Source organism: Caretta caretta, chromosome 1 (genome assembly GCF_965140235.1).
Source record: "Caretta caretta isolate rCarCar2 chromosome 1, rCarCar1.hap1, whole genome shotgun sequence".
NCBI classification, from domain to species: Eukaryota; Metazoa; Chordata; order Testudines; family Cheloniidae; genus Caretta; species Caretta caretta.
Window position 1 is genome coordinate 104,011,888 of NC_134206.1, and position 17,030 is coordinate 104,028,917.

At 42.7% G+C, this 17,030-nt stretch overlaps 1 long non-coding RNA gene across 1 annotated transcript; it reads left to right on the top strand.

The window, feature by feature from the left end:
* The first annotated feature begins 1,697 nt into the window (after positions 1-1,697).
* Positions 1,698-15,596, top strand: LOC142069833 (uncharacterized). The gene is made up of 4 exons (XR_012665804.1): positions 1,698-1,918; positions 9,395-9,478; positions 13,366-14,084; positions 15,064-15,596. It is a non-coding gene; the product is annotated as an uncharacterized LOC142069833 (long non-coding RNA).
* The last annotated feature ends 1,434 nt before the right edge of the window (positions 15,597-17,030 follow it).

Sequence of the window (17,030 nt, forward strand, 5' to 3'; positions counted from 1 at the left end):
TATTTTATGATGTTTATTTTATATAACTTTGATCTGTTTTAGCAAATCCAATTAAGATAATGGCTCACACTCCTAATTGTTTGTGCTGTATCCTTACTGGAGTTAAACAAATGATCAAATTTTACCTGATTGCCTATCTCATTTTGCAGATGAGACTATGCACAATGCCACATACATCAAGTGGGTCCACATGCAAACACTGAGCCATCTTCTTAGCGTATGCCCAATGTGTCTCAGATGGCACCACCAGGATTCATCACAAAATTTGATCTGTTGGTTGTGAGTATCCAAACCTCAGTAAGAGCTGCAGTGGAGCTAGCAATTCACATCAAGGCAGTATGCCTGTCCAAACCTGCAGGTTCAGTACTGTATGTGATGTTGCTGGAGAAGGTGGCGGTAATCAGAGGTGGAAAAACAAGAATACAAAAGGTAATTTTGAGATAAAAGCACTCATCCCTCCTGGTACAGCTAACTTCTGATGGTAAATACAATAGGAACTCAACAATTTTATTTATAAAAAATCTAGTGCATTAAGGATAAGAAGAAAATCATCTACAATATATTGATTAATTGAAACTGGCAGAGGAATTTATGGGTAAGTGCTATGAAATTGTCTTCTGCTCGGTATAACCAGATTTGGTTATATGGATTACATCATATAATTAGCATAGTTAGTTTTGGGTGCTCAATTTGATATCCAATAGGGCTGGATTTTCCAGAGCAGTTTTATAGCACTTTACATAGTCAGAGAAGACATCTCACTGACACCAACTGCATTTGTGAACACTCAGCACTTCTACAATTTAGACCCCAGATGTCTCAAGTTGGGTACCCAGAAAATGAGGAACACACAATGGCCACCCGTAAAAGTTTGGCTTACATGACTTGTCCAGCATCACAAAGGAACTCTGTGACAGAGGCAGAGACAGAATCCAATTCTTCTTGGAGATATTCAGCTGCCTAAATCATGAAACTGTCCTCCTCTTTTTTTGGATATAATAGAAGGTAGAGTAAGAGTCCAGTCAGCTCAGTTTGACAGACAGGCTCTGGACCTGTGGAGTGGGAGAAGGTCAATGACCCTTCACCTGTAGATCTCTGTGCCTGCCCCAATGGAGTGCTGGACAGCAGCACCCTTGACAACCTCCTGAATATCAAAGATGTGGGGAAAAGGAATAAATCATTTAGTATTTCCCAGTATTTCTTCATACAATGCACAGTCAACCTGTGGAACTCTGCCAGAGGATGTTGTGAAGGCCAACACTATAACAGGGTTCAAAAAAGAACTAGATACATTCATGGAGGATAGATTCATCAATGGCTATTAGCCAGGATGGGCAGGAATGGTGTCCCTAGCCTCTCTTTGCAAGAAGCTAGGAATGGGTGATGTTAGAGGGCTTTTCCTTTACCCTTTCCCCTGGTTCTTGTCATGCAGACAGAAAGCAGAAGACCGGAAGTCCAAAGTGCAGGCAATGCAATATTTATTGGGGTTAGTTTCCAGCAAGCATGTGTCCCATAACTCTGACACCGCAGAACCTTGTTTCCCAATGTCGCGACTCCTCCCTCCTCAGCATGCATAACAGCAGGGACGTCCTTAGCCATATGCAGCACACGCAGCTGCATAGGGCAGTGGTGCATATTGCTATTCCCAGAAGACTGTGGCGGGTGCCGGACACCCCGCTGCTGAAATGCCACTGAGAAGCGGCAGTGGCAAGAAGCATCACCGCCGAAATGCTGCCGAGAAACGGCAACGCTTCTCAGCGGCATTTCAGAGGCACAGTATCATGTGGGCGCACAAAAATGCCCTGGTGGGTGCCATGGTGCCTGTGGGCACTGCATTGGTGACCACTGGCATAGGGCACCAGTATGTCTGAGGCACCACTCTTCCAGGAGCCGGGATGAAGGGGAAGCAGTGGAGCAGGTAAGAGCAGGGTTGGGTCCTAGAGAGAGCCGAATGCTCTGTGTGCAGCACATTCTGAGGGAGGGTATGGGCTGCTGGGGTCTCTGGGAAGGGGTGGGAGAAGGGGTGGGGGAAGGAACTCACCTGTGAGTATGACTCTCTCCGTCGGCGTGAGGTGAGGCAGGCTGGGCGGCTCTTGCAGTATGCTTTGTTGCCCCCCATAACGTGCATTCTTCCACCCACCACGAAGCACCCCCCCTATTTTCTCCCTCCCCCCACCCCGCATAGCACCCCTCCCACCGTCCCTCCCTCCGCTCCGGCAGGGCTGGATGGGGTGAGGTGAGGTACTGCTTGGGTTGGCTGGCTGCATACTGAGGAAGTGAAACTGATAGTGACTCACTTCCTCAGCAGCCACCCCAAGCAACAGGGGCTGGATTGGAATGCTCACACACAGCTGGCTGGGCTGGGGCTAGGGTGACTAGATAGCATGAGTGAAAAATCAGGGCAGAGGGTTGGGGTAGGGTGACCAGATGTCCCAATTTTATAGGGACAGTCCCGATTTTTGCATCTTTTTCTTATATAAGCTCCTATTACCCCCCAACCCCTGTCCCGATTTTTCACACTTCCTGTCTGGTCACCCTAGGTGGGAGTAATTAGTGCCTATATAAGACAAAGCCCCAAATATCGGGACTGTCCCTGTAAAATCAGGACATCTGGTCACCCTAGGTGGGGAGCACATCTCTCCCCTAGGCTAGCAGCAATCCACCTCATCCGGGGGGACCCAAGCCGGGCAGGATGAGCTGCTGTGGCCCTGCAGGTGCCTGCCCCTGAGATCAGATGCTGCGCTAACTTCACCATGGTCCGTGGTGCTGGCGGTGGTGCCCGGTGGCATGTGATCTGACCTGAGGGTTTGCTGCTGCTGTTGTCACTCTGAACCCCAACAGGTGGATTTTGGGGTCCTGCAGCTTTCCACCTATCTCCTCCTCTACTGCAGCTGTTGGACTAGCAGGCTGGGGGTGAGCCAAGCATAAAAGAAGTACGGTGTCAGATTGTCATTTAACAACTTTGTTTGCCAAAAATACTTGCTAACAATCCTGAATCCAATTTCAATATATTTTTTTAAAAAAAATCAATATCTTAGCCAAAAACAGAAAATTAAGCTGTTAACAATTATTTGTGACAAGTTTGGTTAGGGGCAGGGAGTGGGCCAGTTTTCATCAGAGAAACAAAAAATGTTGACATGCTTTCCTATAGCCCTGTTACCGCTAAATAGAGCCCTCCAACAACTGTAATATGCTCATCTCCTTACTAGTGTATAGAGTGACCATATGTTGTACTAAGATTCTCTTGGTTTTTTTTTTTCAGTGGGTCAGTATAGTTTTTGCCAGCCCAGAGGTTGGGCAGCCAATGTCGTATGTTTTCACAATCTTTTGTCCAACTTTCATAAAGTAAATACATGGTTATTATGAGTTAAAAAGGCCAGGGACACTTCCTTGGGAAGAATCTGTGCAGCAGATCATGCTAGAGCTGTGAAAATGTCAGTTTCTGATGGAACTTTAGAGGCAGTGATTTATCATGTATTTCTGGCAGTGTCCAAAATGTGCGGCTATTGCTAAAGTCTTTCCAAACAAAAATAAGGCACAATAGGGCCAATATGAGAGGATGCATTTCTGGCGTGCAAGCTAAATTGCTGGCAGGAAATCCATGAGCCTTTTTTGTTCCACGTGCATGCCACAGCCTTAATCTGATTTTGTGTGATATGGCCAAGTCTTCTGTAGAAGCTATTTCTTTTTTTGGTTTGCTGCAATGCATTTACGTGCTCTTTTCGGCTTCCACTGAACGATGGCAAATATTCAAAGCACGTATCAATGGTATTACCGTTAAGCCTCTATCTGAGACACGCTGGGAAAGCAGAGTAGAAAGTGCAAAAACGTTGAGATATCCATCAGAAGAAGTTTACAAAGCACTGGTTGCTATTTCGGAAGAAGCCAGAGATCCAAAAGCTAAAAGTGAAGCAGAGTCATTGGCCTCTGAAATATCCAGCTTCAAGTTTCTAACATCTGTCGTAATCTGGTGTGACATTCTTGTTAAAATCTCAAGTGTAAGCGAAATAATGCAGCATCCAATGATGCAGCTTGATTCAACACTCACCTTACTAAACAACACACAAGACTTTTTAATGAAATACAGAGGAAATGGATTCAAAGAAGCACAGGTTACAGCAAGAGAGCTTGCACAGGCATTCAGTGTAGAACCAAAATTTCCATGTCCGAACGTGACACGAGTTTCAAGGAAAAAATGGCAAGGGGGGAATATGAAGGAGCAGATGAGCCTATAGAAGATCCAGAAATGAAATTTGAGGTTGAATTTTTTAATGTTGTGATGGATAAAGCAATATCTGCCATTGATGAAAGGTTTAATACCTTACGAGTACACCAGGAACAGTTTGGATTTTTCTATGACACAACTAAATTCAATGAAATAGGAAAACAAGAGCAGCTAGTGACAAAGTGCAAGAACCTAGAGAGCCTCCTGAAACACGGTGATAGTTTTGATTTAAATGGACTTGAACTGTACAAAGAATTGAGTACCTTGTCATCAATGGTGCCACAGGCAAAACTGGTGATGGACATCGTACAATTTATGCATACCAGCAAACTTGTGACATATATCCTAATGTGTACATTGCCACTTGTATTCTCCTGACAATTCCTGTAACAGTAGCATCAGGAGAACGGGGTTTCTCAAAACTAAAGCTCATTTCAAAACTATCTCCGTTCTACAGTGAGTCAGGAATGCTTGACTGGTCTTGCTATTCTTGCAATCGAATAAGACATCACTTTGTCTTTGTCATACAATGACGTTATTACTGATTTTGCAGTCAAAAAAGCCAGAAAGACTGCTTTTAATTAAAAACAAATCTTTGTTTCAATACCTCTTCATTGAAATTTCCAATAAAATGTTGACAAATTAAAAAAAAATATATCATTTGCATCATTCTGTCAATAAATCAGAATATTTTCTATAGCGCTACTTCTTTAGTGCAAGTGTAGTCCGTCAGCATTACATGGTGCTTAATTAGTTTAAACTGTTTTTAATAAAGAGCATGTGGCAAGTTTTCCAATACTGTAAGTTTATGTTTGTGTTGCTAAGAGCAAGCCGGGCATAGGGGCACCAGTTTAATAATCCCGCGTAGGGCACCATAAATCCTAAGGATGGCCCTGCATAACAGGCATAATTATACCTGCAATACATGCCCAGAGTCATAGAATCATAGAATCATAGAATATCAGGGTTGGAAGGGACCTCAGGAGGTCATCTAGTCCAACCCCCTGCTCAAAGCAGGACCGATCCCCAATTAAATCATCCCAGCCAGGGCTTTGTCAAGCCTGACCTTAAAAACTTCTAAGGAAGGAGATTCCACCACCTCCCTAGGTAACGCATTCCAGTGTTTCACCACCTTTCTAGTGAAAAAGTTTTTCCTAATATCCAACCTTAATCTCCCCCACTGCAACTTGAGACCATTACTCCTTGTTCTGTCGTCTGCTACCACTGAGAACAGTCTAGAGCCATCCTCTTTGGAACCCCCTTTCAGGTAGTTGAAAGCAGCTATCAAATCCCCCCTCATTCTTCTCTTCCGTAGACTAAACATCCCCAGTTCCCTCAGCCTCTCCTCATAAGTCATGTGTTCCAGTCCTCTAATCATTTTTGTTGCCCTCCGCTGGACTCTTTTCAATTTTTCCACATCCTTCTTGTAGTGTGGGGCCCAAAACTGGACACAGTACTCCAGATGAGGCCTCACCAATGTCGAATAGAGGGGAATGATCACGTCCCTCGATTTGCTGGCAATGCCCCTACTTATACATCCCAAAATGCCATTGGCCTTCTTGGCAACAAGGGCACACTGTTGACTCATATCCAGCTTCTCATCCACTGTAGCCCCTAGGTCCTTTTCCGCAGAACTGCTGCCTAGCCATTCGGTCCCTAGTCTGTAGCGGTGCATTGGATTCTTCCATCCTAAGTGCAGGACTCTGCACTTGTCCTTGTTGAACCTCATCAGATTTCTTTTGGCTCAATCCTCCAATTTGTCTAGGTCCCTCTGTATCCTATCCCTACCCTCCAGTGTATCTACATCTCTTCCCAGTTTAGTGTCATCTGCAAACTTGCTGAGGGTGCAATCCACACCATCCTCCAGATCATTAATGAAGATATTGAACAAAACCGGCCCCAGGACCAACCCTTGGTGCACTCCACTTGATACCGGCTGCCAACTAGACATGGAGCCATTGATCACTACCCGTTGAGCCCGACAATCTAGCCAGCTTTCTATCCACCTGATAGTCCATTCATCCAGCCCATACTTCTTTAACTTGTTGGCAAGAATACTGTGGGAGACCGTGTCAAAAGCTTTGCTAAAGTCAAGGAACAACACGTCCACTGCTTTCCCTTCATCCACAGAACCAGTAATCTTGTCATATAAGGCAATTAGATTAGTTAGGCATGACTTGCCCTTGGTGAATCCAAGGTGAAAAATGGTGAAAATTTCAGAACCGAAAGTTTCTTTTTTTTTCTTGAACAATCAATGTTTTTATACCAGCAGAAGACTGATAAAACTTATTTCTAAAAAATATATATGCTGAGTTAAAATGTGTCATATAAAACTTCAGATGTGTTGGTTTAATTTGATTGTTGTGGGAGGGGAAGCTGAGCAAAATGGGGCTTGAACTGATTACTCTACAAAACAGCAGCATATGACCAGCAATAAACAACCAGGTTTCTACACAGATATTTTTGTGCAGTCTTATATAAAAGTTGAAAACATGAACATCTGTTTAGTATAGAAAGTATATATCCAATGAAATTCTATGCTACTAATCCACATTTTCTTTAAAGATAATAGTATTTGATTCGAGGCAGTCTTTTGGAGATAAGTCATTGCCCTGTCCATTTTCAGGTGATTGTTACCAGACTTGGGTCCCAGTTATAGAGTGGAATTTTTTTTTAAGTGACAGATAAAGAAAGATATTTGCGATATCCCAGCTATGGAAGGAGAAGGTCAAGGAGGTTTGGATAAGATTTAGCGGAGTTAATTAACTCCACTGTCCAGTAGATGAAGAAATAGATATATTTGTTCTGTCTGAGATAATAGGTAGCTATAGTAGTATGAGGAGGTATTGGGACAATCATAGTTAAGAAAGATATTTGATCATGCCAAGTTGTTTAAGGTATTATTAATTTCCTTTGCTGTTGCTGGAGGCCGGGGGTGGGGGGGTGGGGAGAGGGAAGCGTATTTCACTGAACACTCTAATTTTTCTTTTTAACTGCTCGTATTTGACCATCTAATGTCAGAGAGTTGAAGGCCAGAAGGGACTATCGGATAATCTAGTCTAACCTCCTGTATATCACAGGCGACCCACACAACCCAGCACCAGCACAGTAATCCCAACAACTGAAGTAAGACCGAACTATTACAGCTCACAGGATACTAGACCAGGGATCGGCAACCTTTGGCACACGGCCCACCAGGGTAAGTCCCCTGGGGGGCCAGGCCAGTTTGTTTACCTGCCGCATCCGCAGATTTGGTTGATCACAGCTCCCACTGGCCACAGTTCACCGCTCCAGGCCAACGGGGGCTGTGGGAAGCGGCAGCCAGCACATCCCTCTGCCTGCGCCGCTTCCCGCAGCCCCCATTGGCCTGGAGCGGCAAAACGCAGCGAGTGGGAGCTGTGATTGGCCCAACCTGCGGACGTGGCAGGTAAACACACCGTGCCGGCCCGCCAGGGGGCTTACCCTGGGACATCTATTTTACAAAACTTGTCAAAAGATTCTGCTAGTGTCATGAAAAATGTTGCCTATCAGGATCATGAGATAAGCTTCTGATAATGAAAGAAAATAGATTAAAAATATTCAAAAAGTAATAAAATAGCTGTTGTAAAATATACATACACCTTCCTGCAAAATTAATTTATGTTCTCCAATACTCTGCCTGAGGAAATACAGAACACAACAGTCTCTAGAGGAATTTGGACAGAAGATTTCAACTTGATGCTAGATCCTTTAACCTTTGGCACACAGCCCGTCAAGGAAATCCGCTGGCAGGCCGGGACGATTTGTTTACCTGCTGAAGCCAGGGCCAGTTCCAGCCACCAGCTTTCCAAGCAGGTGCTTGGGGCGGCATTCCGAATGGGGCAGCAGTCCATGTCCCGCGGCGGCAATTCGGCGGCAGCTCCGTCACTTTTCCTGCCACAGCGGCTTGGGCGTGGCGGCAATTCGGGAGCAGCTCCGCCGTTGTTGAGGCAGCGGCAATTCGGCAGTGACTGCTTGGGGCGGCAAAATTGGTACGCCGCCCCTGGCTGAAGCTGGTCTCTTGAAAGAGCATTTGATCACTGATAATATTTTCAAAAGATTTCAGTGACTTATGGTTTTAAGACCCATTTTCAAAAACAGCAACAACAAAGGGACTTTGATTCCAAAGGCCCTTTGCAAGTCATTGGTGCTTAGGTGCTTTTTAAAATTTTACTCTTCATCTTAAAGATCAAAGATTTGTTATTGTTTGTGATGCTGATAAACCAAGTGTTAACTCTGGCCAAGAACACAGGCATTAGCTGAACACTGACAAACTCATAGCAGAAAACCAAACCAGCTCACCTGTATGTTAGCTTTGTTCAAAATACGTATTAGTCTTATCAAAACGTATTTGGTGTTTAAACACTATGAAATTCTTGTAAATTCCTGCATGCATTAATCTCACTTGTAATGTCTGTATTCCATGCTATAAGGAAATATGTAAATTTTGCTTTATAACTTTGGAAATGTTTGCTCTAAACTTGTGTACCCAGGCATGGGAATTGTCCCTGTCCCCCCACCCCACTCATTCAGGAAGCCTATCAAGATTAAGCAGGCCATAAAGGGGGGACATCATGATACAAGGGATTGGTTAATGGCCCTGTCACACCATGGAAATGCTACGTGCAAGGGAGCTTGTCTCATGGGACTGGAAGGCTAAATGTAAAAGAAAAACAGGGTTATAAGAAAATTTTTCATCTCTTTGCTGTTTGAACTATAACAAGGCCAGAGACACTAAACTAAGGCATTGCTCTTCAAGGGTCACCCATGGGTCCACCCAGAAAGACATTTTGAATAATCAGGTTACTACATCTCTGTCTTTTTTAGGAACCATAGATGGTTTTTCAGGGCAGGTCTACACTAAGAAAACTACAGCGTCACAGCTGTACTGGTGCTTTAGCAAAGATGCTACTACACCGACAGGAGAGCTTCTCCTGTTGGCAAAGTTAATCCACCTACATTAGAAATGGTAGCTGTGACAATGGGAGAAACTCTCCCATCAACATAGCATTGTCTATACCGGGAATTAAGATGGTATAACTACGTTGCTCAGGTGTGTGGTAAGTTTGTAGTTGAAATCTGGTCTCATTTTTGTATATATGCTTACTTGATTTAACCTGTAAATAACTCTCTCTTATTTATTTTTCCTAGTTAATAAACCCTTTGCTAGTTTATTACTGGATTGGCTTCAGGCATTGTCTTTGGTACGAGATCTAAGATACAAATTGATCTGAGGTAAGTGACTGGCTTTTTGGACTCTGAGTATTTTGTGACTTTTGGTGTAGGTAGCCATTTATCACTAAGTCCAGATTGACGGGGTGGCAAGATAGACTGGAGGCCTACAGGGACTGTCTGGGACTTCATGATAACACTTACAGTGCCAGGAGTTCATATTTGTTACTGGGCTGGTGAAATCTAATTATAGAACATACACCAGTTTGAGGTGTCTGCCGTTTTTTTGTCCTAGGGTGACCAGATGTCCCTATTTTATAGGGACAATACCTATATTTGGGGCTTTTTCTTATATAGGCTCTTATTACCCCCCATCCTCTGTCCCGATTTTTCGTACTTGCTGTCTGGTCACCCTAGTCTGTCCTGAGGTAGGCACTCAATTGTGAGACACTCTAGACATGTGCCAGTGTTTTCTTTTGTGGGAAGGAAGATGGAGTGGTTTATACAATGTATATTCCATTTAATTTTCTTGGAGAGAATTTTAATTCAAGATAACATTGAGATATAAGGCTAGTTATGACAGTATACTGTAGACAGTTTCAATTATGAGGATTTGAAACAGTTACAAGAAAATTAGGGACCTGGCTCCTCCTGATCTGAAATTGGCACTAAGAAAAAAATAAAAATAAATGGAAAATGGGTGCATGAATAAAGTGACATTACTGTATTCCTTCTATGCAAGGTAAATAAAGCAGGTATTAATATTGTGGGAGCATTCAAAATATGTTTCAATATCATCAAAGACACATTGAGTGTTACAATAATACAAATTATATATTATTATATATAGATAGCTGATAATATGATGATGAGTAGAAACAAAGAACAAGAAAGTAGAAAGAAGAAACTATACAGTCATCTTTCCACAGCTAATTTTATTTTAGATGTGAAATCCTTTTCAAAATCGAAGTCAATGGCAAAACTTCCATTGACTTTAATGGGGCAAGGATTTCACCCTAGGTGTCTCTCTAATTCTTGACTTAATTATAGAAGGTTTATGCAATTTATCCCAAATAATTGGTTGCTATGAGACACTTTCAGAGAGGATTAAACATCCATCATTGGCTCTAGATAACTATATAACTCATTGTTCAATATTTCAAGCTTTAGATAATTAGAAATGGAAATTGAAATAACAGTGTCATAGTACCAGTGACTAAAATTGTTGAATGAATATATTAAAATCAAAAGTCTACTGCTGAGAATTAAAGGGGGTCACATTAATATTCATGAAAAAAACTATTATTGTGAATTAACTATGATAATCAGTTGCACTATATCATTAAAAATGTCATAAAAATCCCTATAATAGTATGCTAAAACAATACAGGTTATATATATTAAAAGCTGTACCCTATCTGTTTTAGATGGTTTATAATTATTCTAATTGGAGAAAATGATTATGTAAGTGTAATAGTTGGCATATGATGAGGCAACATTTAGAACTATAAAACTGGAAGCGTCTTCTATCCTACACCTGCAGATCGAAAACAATTATTTATATAATGTTGCCACAGTAAAATCCTTTCTCCAAAGGATGAGAGACTTTAAAAAAATGTCTTAACACTAAAGCTGTACAAATCGATGTTTTGGTTGTCTGGCCAAAGCAAGCAAGCAAAAAAAAAAAAAAAATTCTGCTTGGACTGACCCGAAACAGTTTTTGGTTTGTTCTCATTAGTTGTATAAAGTAGAGCATCTTCAACAGGAAAGCTTTTGAGAGACATATCCCAGAATACCCTAGAGCCCAGTGGTTCGGACACTCACCTGGAAGGAGGGAGACCTGGGTTAGAGACCCTGCTCTGAGTCTGGTAGCAGGGAAAGTTAAACCTGAATCTCCCACATCCTAGTGAATGCTTTAACCATGGGGCTAGAATGTAAAAGGGAGGTACCTCGTCTACCAACCCCTTCTCTGTTATTGGCAGCTAAGTTCCCTTGGAAGTTGCCTCAAAAAAAATGTTTGGCCCAATTTATCAGGCAACTATGTGTCAGATTCGGGAATAGTTTCAGTCTCTATGAAATGGCATTTTTGTTGAATAAACTATACTCCTGAAAAACTTCACCCAGTTCCACTTAAAGCTAATTTTAAATTAGACAGTTGCCCTCAAAGAGAATTATACTTGGTATGCTTGATTATACAGTGTAATGGCACATTTTTTATTGTATTCATAAGTGATACATTAGTTAATATTAGACAAAGAACAAATTAACATCCTGATTCTGCAAAAGACTTAAGTACATACATGACTTTATGCCTGGGAATACTCCCACTGACTTCAGTGAAGCTATGCATGTGTATCAGTTTATATATGTGTTGCAGTATACCATATGATATTTAAGATACTTTGTGGTTGGATTTTCAAGGGCATTTAAGCATCCAAAGATGTAGATATGTGTCTAGTAGGATTTTCAAAAACACCTAAGCATTTAGGTCTCATTAATTTTGATCTCTCTGTACCTCTAGGCACCTAAATGTCTTACAAAATTTGCCCTTTTTGCCTGTTTTTGAAAATAAAACTCATATGCCTCCACTTTTGTGGCCCAGCCAATGCTTGCACTTGTAAGACTACAACTAATTAAGGACATGAATGCTATTACTTAGAGATCTAATTGCCCTTCCTTGTGAGTGCAATTTTTTTAACTACTTATGGCTATATTGTTCTTTAAGGGACAATCCTGAACCGGGTTGTGTCAAGCCATATTGCATGAGGGTAGGTCCGTGAGGGTACAGCTTGATATCCCCTCTCATGCCAAGCTTAAGGAACAGAGCAGCTTAACCTCTTGGTGTCTCTCGCTTCCTCCATGGGCCATTGTGGAGGGAGGCATCATGGTGGTCCCACTTTCTTTCTGTGAGGGGGTCCCCTGAGGGTACTTTAAGAGGGTATTCCTCCACACAGAGGGATCACGGCTACCCCCACTATGGTTCCTTGCACCATTCCTCTGTGCACCTGCACACTGGCTAGCCAGCATATTGTCCCTACATGACATGATTCTTTCTCTCATTTAATTTTGGGCACAGAATTGTGCTTGCAGTAATTGAGGCCACTCTTCAAAAAAATCAGGTTAATTAAACTTTTATTATAGAGACTTGCAGTTGTTGTCTTTGTACATAGACGGATATCTCTAATATTACATTGCAAGAATTACTGTAAAAGCTCCAGATAAAAAACAGAGCAGCCAGATCTTTTCACTATGGGATTACTTTAGACCTAGTGAAATTTACAAGCAAAACATGAAACTATGTTAGAAAAAAACTAAGTAGCTGTAGGGGAGATGGGAAAGTAGCAGGATGGTTTCTGGAAAAAAAGATTCATTATATAAGTGTGTGTGTGTGTGTGTGTGTGTGTGTGTGTGTGTTTAAATGTTTGATAGGGATCAGGGTGAGATTGAGAAGCTGTGGAAGAGACCAAAGAAGGGGGAAAGAATGGTTGAGAATGGGTTTTCTTCCACTTTAAATCTGCATTTTTAAAAGGAGGCATCAAAGTGTAATAGAACAAAAAGGTAGTTTGGGAGCAAAAGATAGGTAGGGTGATTGGCTCAGAAGCTACAGTAGTTGTTTAGGCCTGGTCTACACTACGAGTTTATGTCCAATTTAGCAGTGTTAAATCGAATTAACCCTGCACTGTCCACACAACGAAGACATTTTTGTTGACATAAAGGGCTCTTAAAATCGATTTCTGTACTCCTCCCTGAGGAGGGGATTAGCACTGAAATCGACATTGCCATTTCGAATTAGGGTTAGTGTGGACGCAATTCGACGGTATTGGCCTGTGGGAGCTATCCCACAGTGCACCATTGTGACCGCTCTGGACAGCACTCTGACCTTGGATGCACTGGCCAGGTGTACAGGAAAAGCCCCAGGAACTTTTGAATCTCATTTCCTGTTTGTCCAGGTGAGCTCAACAGCACAGGTAACCATGCAGTCCCAGAATCCAAAAACCCGAGCTCCAGCATGGACTGAATGGGAGATACTGGATCTAATCGCTGTATGGGGAGATGAATCCGTGCTATCAGAACTACGTTTCAAAAGACGAAATGCCAAAACATTTCAAAAAATCTCTGAGACCATGATGGACAGAGGCTACAGCAGGGATGCAACACAGTGGGGGGAGGGATAGCTCAGTGGTTTGAGCATTGGCCTGCTAAACCCAGGATTGTGAGTTCAGTCCTTGAAGGGGCCATTTAGGGTTCTGGGGCAAAAATTGGGGATTGGTCCTGCTTTGAGCAGGGGGCTGGACTAGATGACCTCCTGAGGTCCCTTCCAACCCTGATATTCTATGATTCTATGAAATGTAAGGAGCTCAGACAAGCATACCAGAAAACCAAAGAATCAAATGGATGCTCCGGGACAGAGCCCCAGACATGCTGTTTCTACGCTGAGCTGCATGCAATTCTAGGGGGGGTTGCCACCACTACCCCACCCCGTCCATGGACTCTGATGATGGGGTATTCTCCGCCGTGCCTGAGGATTTTGTGGACGGTGAAGATGAGGAGGCGGACGACGAACTTGAAGAGAGCAGACAGCAAACCATTCTCCCCGACAGCCAGGATCTTTTTATCATCCTGCCTGAAATACCCTCCCAACCCAACCAAGCCGGAGAAGGGACCTCTGGTGAGTGTACATTTTAAATTATAATACATGTTTTAAAAGCAAGCATTTTTAATGATTAATGTGCCCTGAGGACTTGGGATGCATTCGTGGCCAGTACAGCTACTGGAAAAGTCTGTTAACGTGTCTGGGGATCGAGCGGAAATCCTCCAGGGACATCTCCATGAAGCTCTCCTGGAGGTATTCTAAAAGCCTTTGCAGAAGGTTTCTGGGGAGAACAGCCTTATTCCGTCCTCCATGGTAGGACACTTTACCACACCATGCTAGTAGCAAGTAATCTGGTATCATTGCATGACAAAGCCTGGCAGTGTATGGTCCCAGCGTTTGCTGGCATTCAAGCAACATCCGATCTTTATCTCTCTGTGTTATCCTCAGGAGAGTGATATCATTCATGGTCACCTGGTTGAAATACGGGAATTTAATTAAGGGGACATTCAGAGGTGGCCGTTCCTACTGGGTTGTTTGCCTGTGGCTGAAAAGAAATCCTCCCTGCAGTTAACCAAGCGGTGGGAGTGGCGGGGCAATGGCGCTGAACTGTTCACGTTTGGCTAGCAGGGATCTTCCCTGATACCAGCCACGTGGTGGGGGGAGGGGTAAAGAGATCATCCCAGAAAATTGGATGGGGGGTTAGTTTGGTTTCTGCTGCTGCACGTTAACATGAAAACCACAGCACTAAATGGCCAACTCAATGGGCTTTGCTTGGTATGGGAAAGGAGGGCACAGCTGTTATGAAGGTTTCAGAAACCGAAAGACTATGGCGTGCCATGGCTGCCTGCAAGCCGAATTCTGTTGCCCGGCCCTGTGTGTGTGATCTCTAACACCAAAGCCGCAGGCACTCAATATAAGATGCAAAATGCAACTTTGTACCAAAATCACATGTGCTATGTAATGTGAATAGTGTTGTTCACCGTGAAAGAGTATAGCCGTTGTTCTGTAAAATGTATCTTTTTAAATACTTCACTCCCTTTTTTACCTCCTGCAGCTGCAAATGTTTCAAGCCTCCCTCCTCCGTCCCAAAGGCTATCTCAGATAAGGAGGCAAAAAAAATGCATGCGCGATGAAATGTTCTCTGAGCTCATGCAGTCGTCCGGCACTGACAGAGCTCAGCAGAATGTGTGGAGGGACACAGTAGCACAGTACGGGAAAGCGGCCAAAGAACATGAGGACAGGAGGGACAATCGAGATGAGTAGTGGTGGCAAGAAGATCAGAGGAGGCATGAGGCAACGCTGGGGCTACTGCGGGATCAAACGGACATGCTCCGGCGTCTGGTGGAGGTTCAGGAACAGTAGCAGGATCACAGACTGCCACTGCAGCTCCTGTTTAACCGCCCTCCCTCCTCCCCAAGTTCCATAGCCTCCTCACCCAGACGACCAAGAATGCAGTGGGGGAGGCTCCGGGCACCCAACCACTCCACCCCAGTGGACAGCCCAAGTAACAGAAGGCTGTCATTCAACAAGTTTTGAAGTGGCCTTTTCCTTCCCTCCTACCCACCTCCCACCCGGGCTACCTTGTGAGTTATCTCCCTATTTTTATAATCAATTAATAAAGAATACATGGTTTTTAAATGATAGTGACTTTATTTCCTTTGCAAGCAAGCTGTGATCGAAGAGGGGAGGGCGGGTGGCTTACAGGGAATTAGAGTCAACCAAGCAGCCAGGCAATTTGCCTCAACCTTCCACCCCACCATAAACATCTCCTCCTTACTCTCAGAGAGATTGTGGAGCACACAGCAAGCAGCAATAACAATGGGAATTTTGGTTTCACTGAGGTCTGAGAGAGTCAGTGTCATTGCTCTTCATTTGCAATGAAAGGAGAAAAATAGAAAAAAAGAGGGGTGGTGAAGAAGCAAAAGGATCAGGAAAGATCAGGTGATGAGAGGAGACAGAAGCATTCATGGGGAAGGGTGAAGAGCAGATAAGGCAGAGAGAGCAGAGCACGGTGAAAAGGAAATGATAGGGAATAAGGGCCTGATCCAGTGCTCCTTAAAGTCAATGGAAAGACTCTCAGATTTTAGGGGGCTTTTGGCTCAGACCCTGATGGCATAAGACATATACAAACAATTTACTGCAGAAGAGTTGCCTATTCCAGTAGCTGATGGTAGTTAAAAAGTTATTCATCCCCTTTTGAAGCTTAAAAGCTACTAAAGCAGACTACCTCTGAACTACTCATAGTGTTGGATGGTACTTTACTTTAAAATATACAGTGTCATAATGCTTTTCACAGAGTACAGGCCTGGAATATGTGTATTTGCACTATGTAATTCTACCCTATCTACTGTTTAGCAGTTACCGAGGTGGATATTGTTTAGATTTGCATTTTAAAAAGTCTATTTAAAAAAAATAGAAGAAAGAAAGAAAACTAAATGCTAATGATCACAATGTTTGAATCACATTAAAACTCTTAATTTGCTGCAGTAATAATTTAGGATTTTAATTATAAGCTTGAAAAGCAGATTTAGAAACATAGTTGGCACGACTATAATGTTAATTTGTCTTTTAACTTTTATTGAAAGCAATATGTCCAATGTAATTACAGTGCATGTCAAATAACCCACTACTTTATTTTTTAAATGTACGATCCGTTAATTTGCTTGATTAAGATGACTTGCCATCTGCTACGGATTTTTTTTGTAGCTCCATCATTACTTCCCAATAACAAGAAATGATAGAAAGCATTTCCTTTCATTTCATTTAATCTGCATTTTCTTGATGTTCTCCCATTAAGCCCTTTCTATGGTGTTCATCATCATTTTCTCTATGGTTGTTACATCAAGGGTCATGTAGTATCTATTTCGCTAAACAGGATGAATATGTTTTGGAATCAGTTGTGTACAATTGTAGCAGACATTAAATCAATGTGAAACAGTGCCATATTTCCTTATGGGATGGGCTTGTACAAGCTCTCAAATACTTTTTTCCCCCTAAAAGTATTGATATCACCCTTATAAT